General features: G+C 49.0%; 1 pseudogene; it reads right to left on the bottom strand.

The window, feature by feature from the left end:
• Window positions 1–5187: 5187 nt before the first annotated feature.
• The window catches only part of LOC102486771 (60S ribosomal protein L27a pseudogene), a 7108-nt pseudogene continuing 448 nt past the window's right edge, over window positions 5188–11847 (bottom strand).

The raw sequence follows: 11847 nt of genomic DNA on the forward strand, positions 1-11847 counted from the left end.
ACAATTTCCAGATAGGTGGTTTCTCTGGAAGCATGAGCAGCTCTGGCTGAGCTCGGGCACCTGCCTGGCAACACGTGGCTACAACAGTGGGCAAGATCAGCCAGAATGTCTGCCCCGATGATGCTGCCGGAGGTCTGACACTTTAAGCAAGTTGTGATGCAGGTGGAGGCTGGGACAAGCCACTTACAGGACATCGGCTCTTACTTTGAACTGATGGGAAGCCAGTGCAGGGTTTTGAGGAAGCTGGGGACATGATTTTAATTATTCTGTGACCTGTAGAGAGGAAGGACAGAGACTGGGCTGGGGCGATGTTAGGAGGCTTTTGTTTTTTCCCTTTTAATTGCCAGAGAGCATGTGTCCTCATGAATGAGAGAGAGGGAGAGAGAGGGAGAGAGAGGGAGAGAGAGAGGGAGAAAACGCTCCCCAGTGGGGCGTCGTCTTGCCACAATCCCTTCTCTTACTTTTCCATCCTGCTGCGATTTGAGGCATGCACATACATGCACCGGGTGTGTTTTTCACGCCTCCAGGATGGGATTCAAAATGCAGTCAGTGGGAACCAGCAGTTAGCGTAATGGCTATGTCGCTGGACTCCCACGTAGTCGACCGCGGTTCGTGTCCTGGACCCGGTGGCTTAAAACTCACGCCGGGCGCGTGTGCGTGTGTGCCCAAGATCCCGAGGGGAGAATGGAGGAGAAGGGATTGCGGTGTGACCATCCCCCCTGGGGGGTGATTTCTCGCTTTCTGTCTCTATGTCTCTCTCTGTCTGTCTGGCGAGCGCACGCGCCCTACAGCGAAAATCTCTCCAAAAAAAAAAAAAATGCAGTCAGTCATGTGGGATCCAGCCCCTTTAACCACTAGGCTATCTAGGGGCCAGCCCAGGAAGCTGTTGTTTTAATGCAAGTGAGAGAGAAGGGCAACTTGGACCAAGATGGCGTTAGTAGAGAGGAACAGAAGCAGTTGCCACTGAAGAGAATTCGACCCTGTCTAGTCTGTGCAAAGCGTCTTCCCTTCCCCATTTCTCCTGACTTCTACCCTGACCCACGCAGGGACCCCAGCTGCAGTCCCATCAACCGTGGTCTGGGCCGTTATTCACTGGAACTGTTGGGTCTCCTTCAACTTCTCCACGGGGGGAAACCTCCACACACCCACCTCATGGTCAGCCAGGGCTTGCTCTCCAGGACCCAGAGGAATACCAGCTCTGTACTCACAGCATTCAGAAGACACAAATAAGAGGCCGGTAGGTGGCATGGTGGTTGAGGTGCAAGTCCCAGACCTGATGGTTTGCTTTCTCGCTTTCCCTTTCTCTCTCTCTCTGTCTCTGGTCAAATTAACAATAATAATAATAATAAAAATGAATAATTAGAAAACGGGACAAAAACAAATGCTAGACTCCTGCGTGATGGACCCAAAGAACCTTCATTCTTGTTAAAATGTGATCTTTTTTTTTTTTTTTGGAGAGGTTTTTGCTATAGGGCGCGTGCACTCTCCAGACAGACAGAGAGAGACAGAGAGACAGAAAGTGAGAAATCACCCCCCAGGGGGGATGGTCACACCGCAATCCCTTCTCCTCCATTCTCCTCTCGGGATCTTGGGCATGCATGCACACGCGCCCGGCGTGAGTTTAAGCCACCAGGTCCGGGATGCAAACTGCGGTTGACTACATGGGAGTCCAGCGACATAGCCATTATGCTAACTGCTGGTCCCAAAATGTGATCTTTTATTTGGTTCTTTTCATGAGCCAGGTTCTTGTAGATATTGAGATTTTCAACACAGAAGAGGATTTTCAAAGAGTTTATGGATGGGAGCAGCAGATGGTGTAAGGGTTATGTTGTTGGACTCCCACATAGGTGACCACGGTTTGAGTCCTGGACACAGCGGCTTAAAACTCACACCAGGCACATGAGTGTGTGTGCCCACAATCCTGAGAGGAGAATGGAGGAGAAGGGATTGTGGCATGGCCATCTCCCTCCCCCCCAGGGGTGGTGACTTCTCACTTTCTGTCTTCTGTCTCTCCAGCGAGCACATGCCCTACAATGAAAACCCTTGCCTAAAAAAAAATGGTTTATGGAAAATGCATATTATTAAAAACTATGAGGAGTGGTTCTGTGGCCTGGAGGTTCAGGCAGCTGGATGCCACATGGCTGCCCACACGGTTCCAGTTCCAGATCCAGTGGCTTGAGGAAAATTCTGAAGGAAAGGTGAAGGAGAAGGGACTGCAACATGATCGTCCCCTAGGGGAGGTGCTTTCTCACTTTTTCATCTGTCCCTACCCTGCACCCCATTTTCCTTCAGAGAGCCCACACACACCCTCTGGCAAATAGAGAGAGAACCAGAGTCTCCAATGGGGTCCCAGTGCCACAATCCACTCCCAGCCTAAGCCCGCCCCACATGGGCACACACGTGTGCTGGCATATCAGGGAGGTCTCCAGATGCACACCCAGAACCTTCCAGCGTGGTTCAGCCCCACAGAGCATCCTGCTTTTACCACCGTGCCACTGTCCAGCCCCACACTCACCATTTCTGAGCTGAGTAACCTCTCTGAGCTCTCCCACCTAAGCCGGTGCTGCCGGCTGCTGAGAATGCCGACACCCTTCCCCAAATGCTCACTTTGTCATGTCCCCAAATGGCCTTCCCGACCCTCACGCCCAGCCCTCTATTTCCCTCTAATGACTTTTTAGGTTTTAATTGTTACAGACCTGCTCTGTTGGTTAGGTTGGCCTGAAACCTGTGACCCACTTGCCTCCCTAGCAGCTGGGACTCTGGTATATGCTACCACTCCTGGCCTAATAATCCATGTGGTCCGCTAAGTACCTGGAGTGGTTCTACTCTCCAGGCAGAGTGCTGACTGGCACGCTCCCTGGTCTCCCACGAGGAAGAGTGAACTCCCCGTTAGCCATGATTTTCGCCCTCTTCACAAGCACGTGATATCTGGCCGACAGCCATCCCTGGGCACCTGTCCAGCTATGCCCGGTGGCCTTCCCTTGGTGCCTCTGTCTGCCTCATGGCTCTTAATCTTCCTCAAGTGGAGTCCTCAAGAAGGTCATCTCTGGCTTTGCTTACCCAAAAGATAAACAGACTTCTGCTCTGCTAAATTTCCAACATATAACTTGATGTTATTTTTCTTCATATAATTGCCCTGATGTATTCTTTTTTTCTTTTTTTTTGGAGAGGTTTTTGCGGTTTTTGCTATAGGGCGCATGTGCTCGCCAGAAAGACTGAGAGAGACAGAGAAACAGAAAGCGAGAAATCACCCCCCAGGGGGGACGGCCACGCCGCAATCCCTTCTCCTCCATTCTCCTCTCAGGATCTTGGGCACGCACATACACGCACCTGGCGTGAGTTTAAGTCACCAGGTCTGGGACTCGAACCACAGTCAGCTACATGGTAGTCCAGCGACATAGCCATTACACCGACTGCTGGTCCCATTCTGATGTATTTTTAAAAAATAATTATTTTATTTAAACTTATTTATTTATTTATTTATTTACATTTGACCAGAGAGGGACAGAGTGAGAGAGAGAGCAGGAAAGTGAGAAAGCAGACCACCAGGTCTGAGACTCGAACTATGGTTGGCCATGTGGGAATCCAGTGCCCTTAACCACCATGTCACCTGCCAGCCCCTGTCCTGATGTATTTCTATGATGATTCAATGCTGGTCTCTGTCTCAGCAGATGTTAGGACCCTGAGGGCAGGCAGGCTTGTCTTCTCAATGTCCCCTGGGCCTGACCTGGGTCTCTTTCTAGTATATTCTCAATGACTGGGTAGTAGGTTCTTTTTTGTTTTTAAAAGAATTATTTTAAACTTTTTAATTTATTTTTTATTTTTAATTTGACCAGAGAGGGACAGAGTGAGAGAAAGAGAGAGGGAAAGCAAAAAAGCAAGCCGTCTGGTCTGGGACTCAAATCATGGTCGGCCATGTGGGAGTCCAGTGCCCTTAACCACCATGCCACCTGCCTGCCCCAAGTAGTAGGTTCTTCATACAAAATTGGCTTCAGGAACCAGCAGTTAGCGTAATGGCTATGTCGCTGGACTCACACGTAGTCGACCGCGTTTCGCGTCCCGGACTCAGTGGGTTAAAACTCACACCGGGCGGGAACCAGCAGTTAGCGTAATGGTTATGTCGCTGGACTCCCAGATAGTCGACCGCGGTTCGCGTTCCAGACCCAGTGGCTTAAAACTCACGCCGGGCGCATGTGCGAGCGTGCCCAAGATCCCAAGAGGAGAACGGAGGAGAAGGGATTGTGGTGTGGCCATCCCCCCGGGGGGGGGATTTCTCGCTTTCTGTCTCTCTGTCTCTCTCTGTCTGTCTGGTAAGCGCACGCACCCTATAGTGAAAATCTCTCCAAAAAAGAAAAAAGAAAAACACACGCCCAGCGCATGTGCGAGCGTGCCCAAGATCCCAAGAGGAGAACGGAGGAGAAGGGATTGTGGTGTGGCCATCCCCCCGGGGGGGGGATTTCTCGCTTTCTGTCTCTCTGTCTCTCTCTGTCTGTCTGGTAAGCGCACGCACCCTATAGTGAAAATCTCTCCAAAATAACCCCAAAAAAACAAAAAACAAAACAAAATTGGCTGCACTGAGTTGCATTAAGCTGCAGCACTCATTAAGAACTTATGATAACGGTAGCTCAGTGGCAGGTACTGTGGAAGAGGCAGAAATGAATAATAAGTCAATGATCAGCTATGAAGGACTAAGCATCGTGAAGGCACCTCTTCCAGTATGGCCGCCAAGATTGCTTCCACTCCAAGAGCACTTGCTAAATATAACTCTGACACTCCTCCTGTCCAGAGGTGGTATCTGTGTCCCCTTGCTTTGAAATTAGGTGAGCTTTTTATTTTAGAGAGATATTTTTGCCATGGGGCACATGTACTCACCAGAGAAATAGAGACAGAAAGCAAGAAATCACCTTCCAGGGAGATGGCCAGGCCACAGTCCCTTCTCCTCCATTCTCCTCTCGGGATTTAGAGTATGTATACACATGCACCCAGCGTGAATTTTGAGCCTCCAGGTCCGGGGCTCAAACCATGGTCGAGCGTGGGAGTCCAGCACCTTAACCACTATGCCACCTGCTGGTCCTGAGAGTAGGTGAGTTTTTGCACCGGATTTGGCCGACAGAGTATAGCAGAGAAGTCCTAACAGCTCAGCTGCTACTTTACTCTGAATGCTCACTCCTGCGAGTTTCAGCCACGTCAGCAGTCTGGCTGTCCCTGAGGTCTGCTGCGACACGACACGAGGACGGCCCAACTCCCCTCACAGAAAGGCCCTGAAAGAGAACAGGAGAGGAGAGGAGCAGAGAGGCCCTGCAGAAAGATGGCTGGCCAGGTCCCAGCTGCTCCAGCCTCTCTCATCCAATGGCATGAAACTACCAGTCAGAACTGCCGAGCCCAGGTCTTCCCAACTGTCCCACCCAGCGAAACGGTAAGAGGTAATAAAGCGACCGTCGTTGCCTTAAGCCATTGAACTTGGGGGCGATTTGTAACCCAGCAAGAGATAGCTGGAATCGATTTGGAATGCAAGGAACTTCAAATTTAGTGAGAGAGCCAAGACGTGAGCAAACTAAACTAAGTTATGTTAGTGCCGACAGCGACAGAGACCAAGCCTGGGTGACGAAGGCCCAGACTGCAGGTCCTATCCCGGAAAACGGAGGCAATACGTGGATCTGCCCACCTCCACCTGCTCCCTCTCATCCCTCTCTAGCTTCGTCCCTTTATTCCCCTCCTCTTGCCTTGGCCCTTGAGGTCCTTGATTCCCAGCATACACCTGCAATTCACTGCAGGACGGGCAGGCTCTCAAGCACCCAGCCCGAGAGAGCCTTAAATGAACAAGCTACCCCAACCTGCCTTTGGGTATACTGTACAGAGAGGAGTCCAGGATGCTTAGACCACAAATCCCTGGGCCGGCCTTCTGGATCTTGGCAGCAGTTACCACATACATTTCCTTACAAGAGACGCATCCGCGTAATGAAACGAAAGCTGTCACGGAGTCAGACACACGCCAAGAGGGCAGGGCTGAGAGAAGGGTCCTATTCATCAAAACCTCATCATCAATTCAAGTGGAAGGACTGAAAAGAAACCAAACGTGGTTATTTCCCAAACCCAGCAGCTGGACCTCTCACTGAAATCCCGAAATCACTACAGCTCAATTCAACATCTGGGGGAGAATAAAAAATAATAAAGACTTAAAAAGAACAGACGCTGGGCAATTACCCATTGAAGTGTGGATTGGGAATATAAATTCTCCGAGAGCCTAAGGACAGAAATATACATCGACACTTGGGTCTGAGGACGGTGAATTCCATCCAGCGCCTGCCGCCATTCGCTTTTATTATGACTAATATTGAGCTAGCAAATGCACTCTCTAAGCCATGAGCATAATTATGCTCAGGTCGACACGGCCTGAATTAGGGTCACTCCATTTGTGTCTATTCAACATTAGTAATAGAGTAAAATGTCCCAAAGAATTTTGAGGCCATGTAATAGCGTTGAAGAGTGTTGGGAAAAACAATGTATTTTGAGTTGGAAAATGTAGGTTCGAATTCTAGCTCTTCCATGTATTAATAGTGTAACACTGGGCATTAAAAAATCTCCTGAACATACGTAGAAATCTGTAACTGGAGATAAAGCCTGACTTGCAGAGGTTTTATAAGAATTATAAACATTTTCAGAACTCCTGCTGTGTTGCTTTCAACTTCTTCTCCTCTGAAATGGGAACAATCCAACTGTCACAGATTGTGTATGTTATCAGGATTCCTTAGTTTATAATGTTAACTAAGATATTTTTGGTTGTAAGTAACAGAAAGCAAAACTTATACTGGCTTTAAAATGAAAGGTATTGGGACCAGCAGTTAGCGTAATGGCTATGTCGCTGGACTCTCATGTAGGTGACTGCGGTTCGAGTCCCAGACCCAGTGGCTTAAACTCACGCCAGGCACGTGTGCATGTGTACCCAGGATCCCAAGAGGAGAGTGGAGGAGAAGGGATTGTGGTGTGGCCATCCCCCCTGGGGGGTGATTTCTCGCTTTCTGTCTCTCTGTCTTTCTGGAGAGTGCACGTGCCCTATAGCAAAAAAACCTCTCACTAAATAAATAAATAAATAAAATGAAAGCTATTAAGTGGTCCAAATTAATGAGAAGGCAGAAGTTCAGTGCTTTGGCATAAGATTAATGATGCCAATAACCAGTGATATCAAGGCACTGAATTTAGGCCTCTGTAATCTATGTGGCTCTCTCCTCATGGTGGCAGAATGGTTGCTTCAGCTCCAAGCATCACATCTTCACATCAGAGCACCCAAATGACAAAAGGAAAGGAGTCTTTTCATACTTCTCTCTCAGATACCTCTCACGGATTTCCCTTTACACTTCACAGGCCATAACTGGACCATCATTTTCTTTTGCTGGGAGAAAACCCTGAGAAATGACTAACCAGCATTTCCAAAAGTAACCTAAGAAGCTACCGTTAGCAGCAGAGAAGAGAGGAGGATAAATGAATGACTTCGGATAGGACCCATATCGAGATGGGCACCATAATGCACATAAGAGTGTTTACCATGAGGGAACCCATTAGTCAGTAGAAGTAACTAACCAAGCAAGCACTGGGCCAGGCGTTGCTCTGGCTCCTTGTATGCACAACCTCGTCCCATCTACCAACAATCCCGTGGGGAAGATGCTACTGTTACCCTTGCTTTCCGGACAGGAACATCGAGGCACAGGGAAGTTACGAAATGTGGCCACGGCTACAGAACTAGTGCGTGCCAGGCCCAGAGATTTGAGTCTGAGTCACAACAAGCCGAGTCTTCAAACTTCAAAGGTGGATAATCACCTCCCTTCCAGAGTCTTGTTTATTCTGAGGCATACCTGAAGTTCAAGTGAGTTTGGCTTTCCACCTCTTTATCTTTGTGAGGCAGATGTTCTGAAGCATTCCCATGATCTAGTGATGTGCATGCTGCCAGAACTTACACGCTCGAGTGCTGCTGGTTGTTGGGGAGATTCACCTGAGATGCAACCCCGGCCCGTCCCAGGGCTTACCTGCACTTGTCACTTTCCATGGAGTCTGAGAGACCATCTCCAGAAAGACAGACAGCAACTGTGGCTATGCGAACACGAGTGTGGCTATGGCCAGGAGTGTCTTGTTAACTGAGTGGAGAAGCTATCAGAAGGAAGGACCAACACAGACCCGGGGCTCTGGGGGAGAATCTGAGCCTTGTGTGGGGCGAGCCAGGCTTACTCACAGGACCTGGGTCTAATTGAGCCCACCCCTGTGGAACAGAAACATCTCGGGGTCTTCATAAGCTCAGGGCCACGAGAGCAGGACGCTGAGAGGGAGCTCTCTCCAAACTGCTCTGGTGAGGGGAGCAGTCCCAGCATTCCAGAGGTGGTACCTGAGTGGGGCAGCTGCCGGTGCTGATGGCTCGAACCTCCTGGAGCCTGGGGAGGAACAGCCCCAGCACACAGTCAGCCGTGAACAAAGGTCTTTTCTTGACCTACCGTGGGCCAGATGCCCACGTTGGCGCAGTCCCTGCTCTTGACAGATTTACTGACAAGTGGAAAGGAAATTGGGAATTAGAAACAGAGTGTGAGCTCTGAAATAGGGCATGTGTAGGGTGCCAGGAGCACCCCCAGGAGGAGTAGGCCTCTGATTAGACTTGGGGAAGGTTCCAGAAGTTTCTCTCTCAGGCCTAACCCTCATGCTAGCTTCCTCTAATGCTCTTTTTTTTTTTTTGGTCTCCTTCTTTCCTAAACTACTCCACCTGCGCAGGGAAGCCCTTTGTCATCTGAAAACTGAGTTTTCTCAGCCTTTTTTTTTTTCATTAACACTACCCCAACCCCCAGCAGTGAAATGTTAATACCATGGAGATACTGTATGTTGGGTTATGTGTTGTATATATATATATATATCTGTGTTTTATACACACAGAAGTAAGATTTCTCACCTCCCAAGAACTAATTTCCACCCCCTAATTGGTGATACTGCTCTCCCTGCCATGGAGAATGTTCTTCCTGAAAGAAGAAGGCCTGCGGATCGGGAATTTAATTATCGTCTAAGTTCGTTCCTGCTGCTACGACAAAATACCTTCGATGGAGTCATCGTGAGTAATCCACGTTGGGAAGTCCGAGACCAAGGTGTGAGCAGATCCGCTGTGTGGGAGGACTTGCTCTCTGCTTCCCGGGGCGTGCCTGTGGCTGTGTCCTCACGCAGCAGAAGGGTACTTGGGACCCTCAGGATCCCTCGGGCCCTTTTAGAAGGACACTACGCCCATTCATGAGAACAGCGTTCTCATAACTTCCCGAAGAACCCATGTCTTGAGACCATCACCTTGGGGGGTAAGTTCCACCATTTCAGTTTTGGGGGGACACCAGCATTCAGACCATTACACTTGAATGCACCTCTGTGTGAAGCTATTAAATCACTGTGGGGGAGTGTTTAGTTGAGCCCCTTAATCTGGTGGCCTGGGGCAGTATGGCCGTGGCCAGCGGGAAGGCTTAGGCGCGGATGGAGGAAGAGCCCTACCTTGGCCGCTGTCAGTTATCCACTGCTCCATAGCAATCACTCTGGCGTGCAGTGGTCCACGTTACCTCTCAGTTTCTGTGGCTCAGGAATCTTGGGGAGGTTTAGCTGGGTCCCCAGGTCTCTCACTGGCTACAGCCAGGTGTCTGTCAGCTATGGCTGCCTTCATCTCAAGGCTCAGCGTGGAGAAGATCTGCTTCCAAGCTCACCAAGTGGTTGTTGGCAGCGTGCAGACCCTCACAGGCAGGCAGACCAAGGGCCTCAGTTCCTCACTGGCTGTTGTCTCCAAGCCAACCTCAGCTCTTTGCCATATGAGCCTTTCCACAGGGCAGCTAGGAATACGGCAGCCTTTTTTGTCAGTGTGAGAGGGACAGAGAGGGCGAGAAAGAGCGACAAGGACAGGGAGAGAAGCAGAGGGAGGTAGCGCATGTGTGTGAGATCAAGACAAGTAGCAAGACCCTGGGGGAGGGGTTACACAAGGGCATGAATGCTGGGAGGGAGGATCAGGTGGAACCATTTCAGAAGCTGCCTACCATGATGGTCATGTTGAATTCAGAGAACATTCCAGTCACAGAAGTCACGATAGCACAGTCCAGGTAGGGAGGATGGTCAACAACCAAGCAAGAGGCCAAGGACCTGGTGAAGCTGTGGGCCAGTATCTATAAGAGATCACGGGATCAGGGATCTGTGGGAGTCAGAGTTCTGAGCAAGGAGGTGAGGCAAGTCAAGACCTTGGCGGGCTGGCCCCTTAGTACAGTAGTTAGGGGAATGGGGTACCACATGACCAATCCTAATTTGAATTCCAGCCTTAGGAGCTTGGAAGCCATACTGGGCATATGTGCCCAAAATCTTGACAAGAAAGTGGAATGGAGGAAAAGGGATTGCAGTGTGACCATGCTCCATCAAGGGGTGGTCTCGTTCTTGCTTGCTCTCTCTGGCAAACACACACCCTCTCTGGTAAAACAAACAAAGCAGGGGCCGGCAAGTGGCATGGTGGTTAAAGGCGTTGGACTCCCACATGGCTGACCACGGTTCAAGTCTCGGACCTGGTGGCTTGCTTTCTCACTTCCTCTCTCTCTCTCTGTCTCTCTCTAACCAAACTGGAAAATAATAATGATAATAATAATAAATAAAATTAAATAAAACACTTCTTTAAAAAACAAACAAACAAACAAAACAACCACCACAGAACTGGAAGCCATCCTCTGGCCACACAGCCCTGGTAGCAGAGTTGATTCAGGGCAAGAGGAAAATTCTAAAACTAAGTAAATCTTTTTATATACCATCTCCTTGATATAAATTGACCCCAGACCCCGATGGGTCCAGGGCCTGGGGCTAAGATTTGGGGGGTCGACCATGTGAGATACAGTCTCCTTTGTGCAGAGCTCAAACTACTTCACTACAGAGCTAACTCTTTGGTTTTAGGTTTTCATTTCATTTTTTTTTTTTAATTTTACTCATTTATTTCCAGAGAGAGAGAAAATGAGAAAGTACATCTTCTTCCCCATGGGGAATGTTCACACTGCAATCCCTTTTCCTCAATTTCTCCTCCTCTGGGGATTCTGGACACACGTCCACATGTGCTTGGCATGCTTTTAAAGCTACCATGTCCGGGACTCAAACCATGCAGTCAGCCATGTCAGATCTGCCACCTTAACCACCAGGCCACAGGCTAGCCCAGTAATCTTTCTTCTTTTCCTCTCTCTTTCTTTCCTTTTTCTTCCTTCCTTTCTTCTTTCTCTCTCTCTTTCTGTCTGTCTTTATTTTGTCTTGCCAGAGGGCATGGATGCTTGCCAGAGAGAGAGAGAGAGAGAGAGAGAGAGGGCAGAAGAATGGGGCATGGTCACACCATAATCCTCCATTTCTCCAGCACGTTGGGATTTGGGGCATGTGCACACACATAATCGGCATGTTTTTTAAGCACTAAGGCCAGGATTTGAACCAGGGTCAGCCATGTGGGATACAGCTCCCGGTGTACAACCCTTAACCACTGTGCTACAGTAGCAGCCTATCTACATTCCACTCCTATAGGTCTGCCTATTCTGGACATGTCATGTCATGACATAACATGTAACCATGCAGTATGTGGTCTTTCATGACTGGCTTCTCTCATGTAACACGTGTTTGGGGTTCACCCATGTCATGGCATATATTTGTCGTTCACTCTTTGGGTTGAATACTATTCAGTCATAAACATACCACATTTTGTCCATCCATTTTTAGGGTATGGTCATTTGGATTGTTTCTGAATGAGCATCATTTCTGACTATTGTGAATAATGCTGTTATTAGTATTCATATATGAATTTTTTTTTTTTGCACTTGTTAGCATTATGAAACTCTCTCC

Source organism: Tupaia chinensis, unplaced genomic scaffold, assembly GCF_000334495.1.
Source record: "Tupaia chinensis unplaced genomic scaffold, TupChi_1.0 Scaffold000493_1, whole genome shotgun sequence".
Lineage (NCBI taxonomy): Eukaryota > Metazoa > Chordata > Mammalia > Scandentia > Tupaiidae > Tupaia > Tupaia belangeri.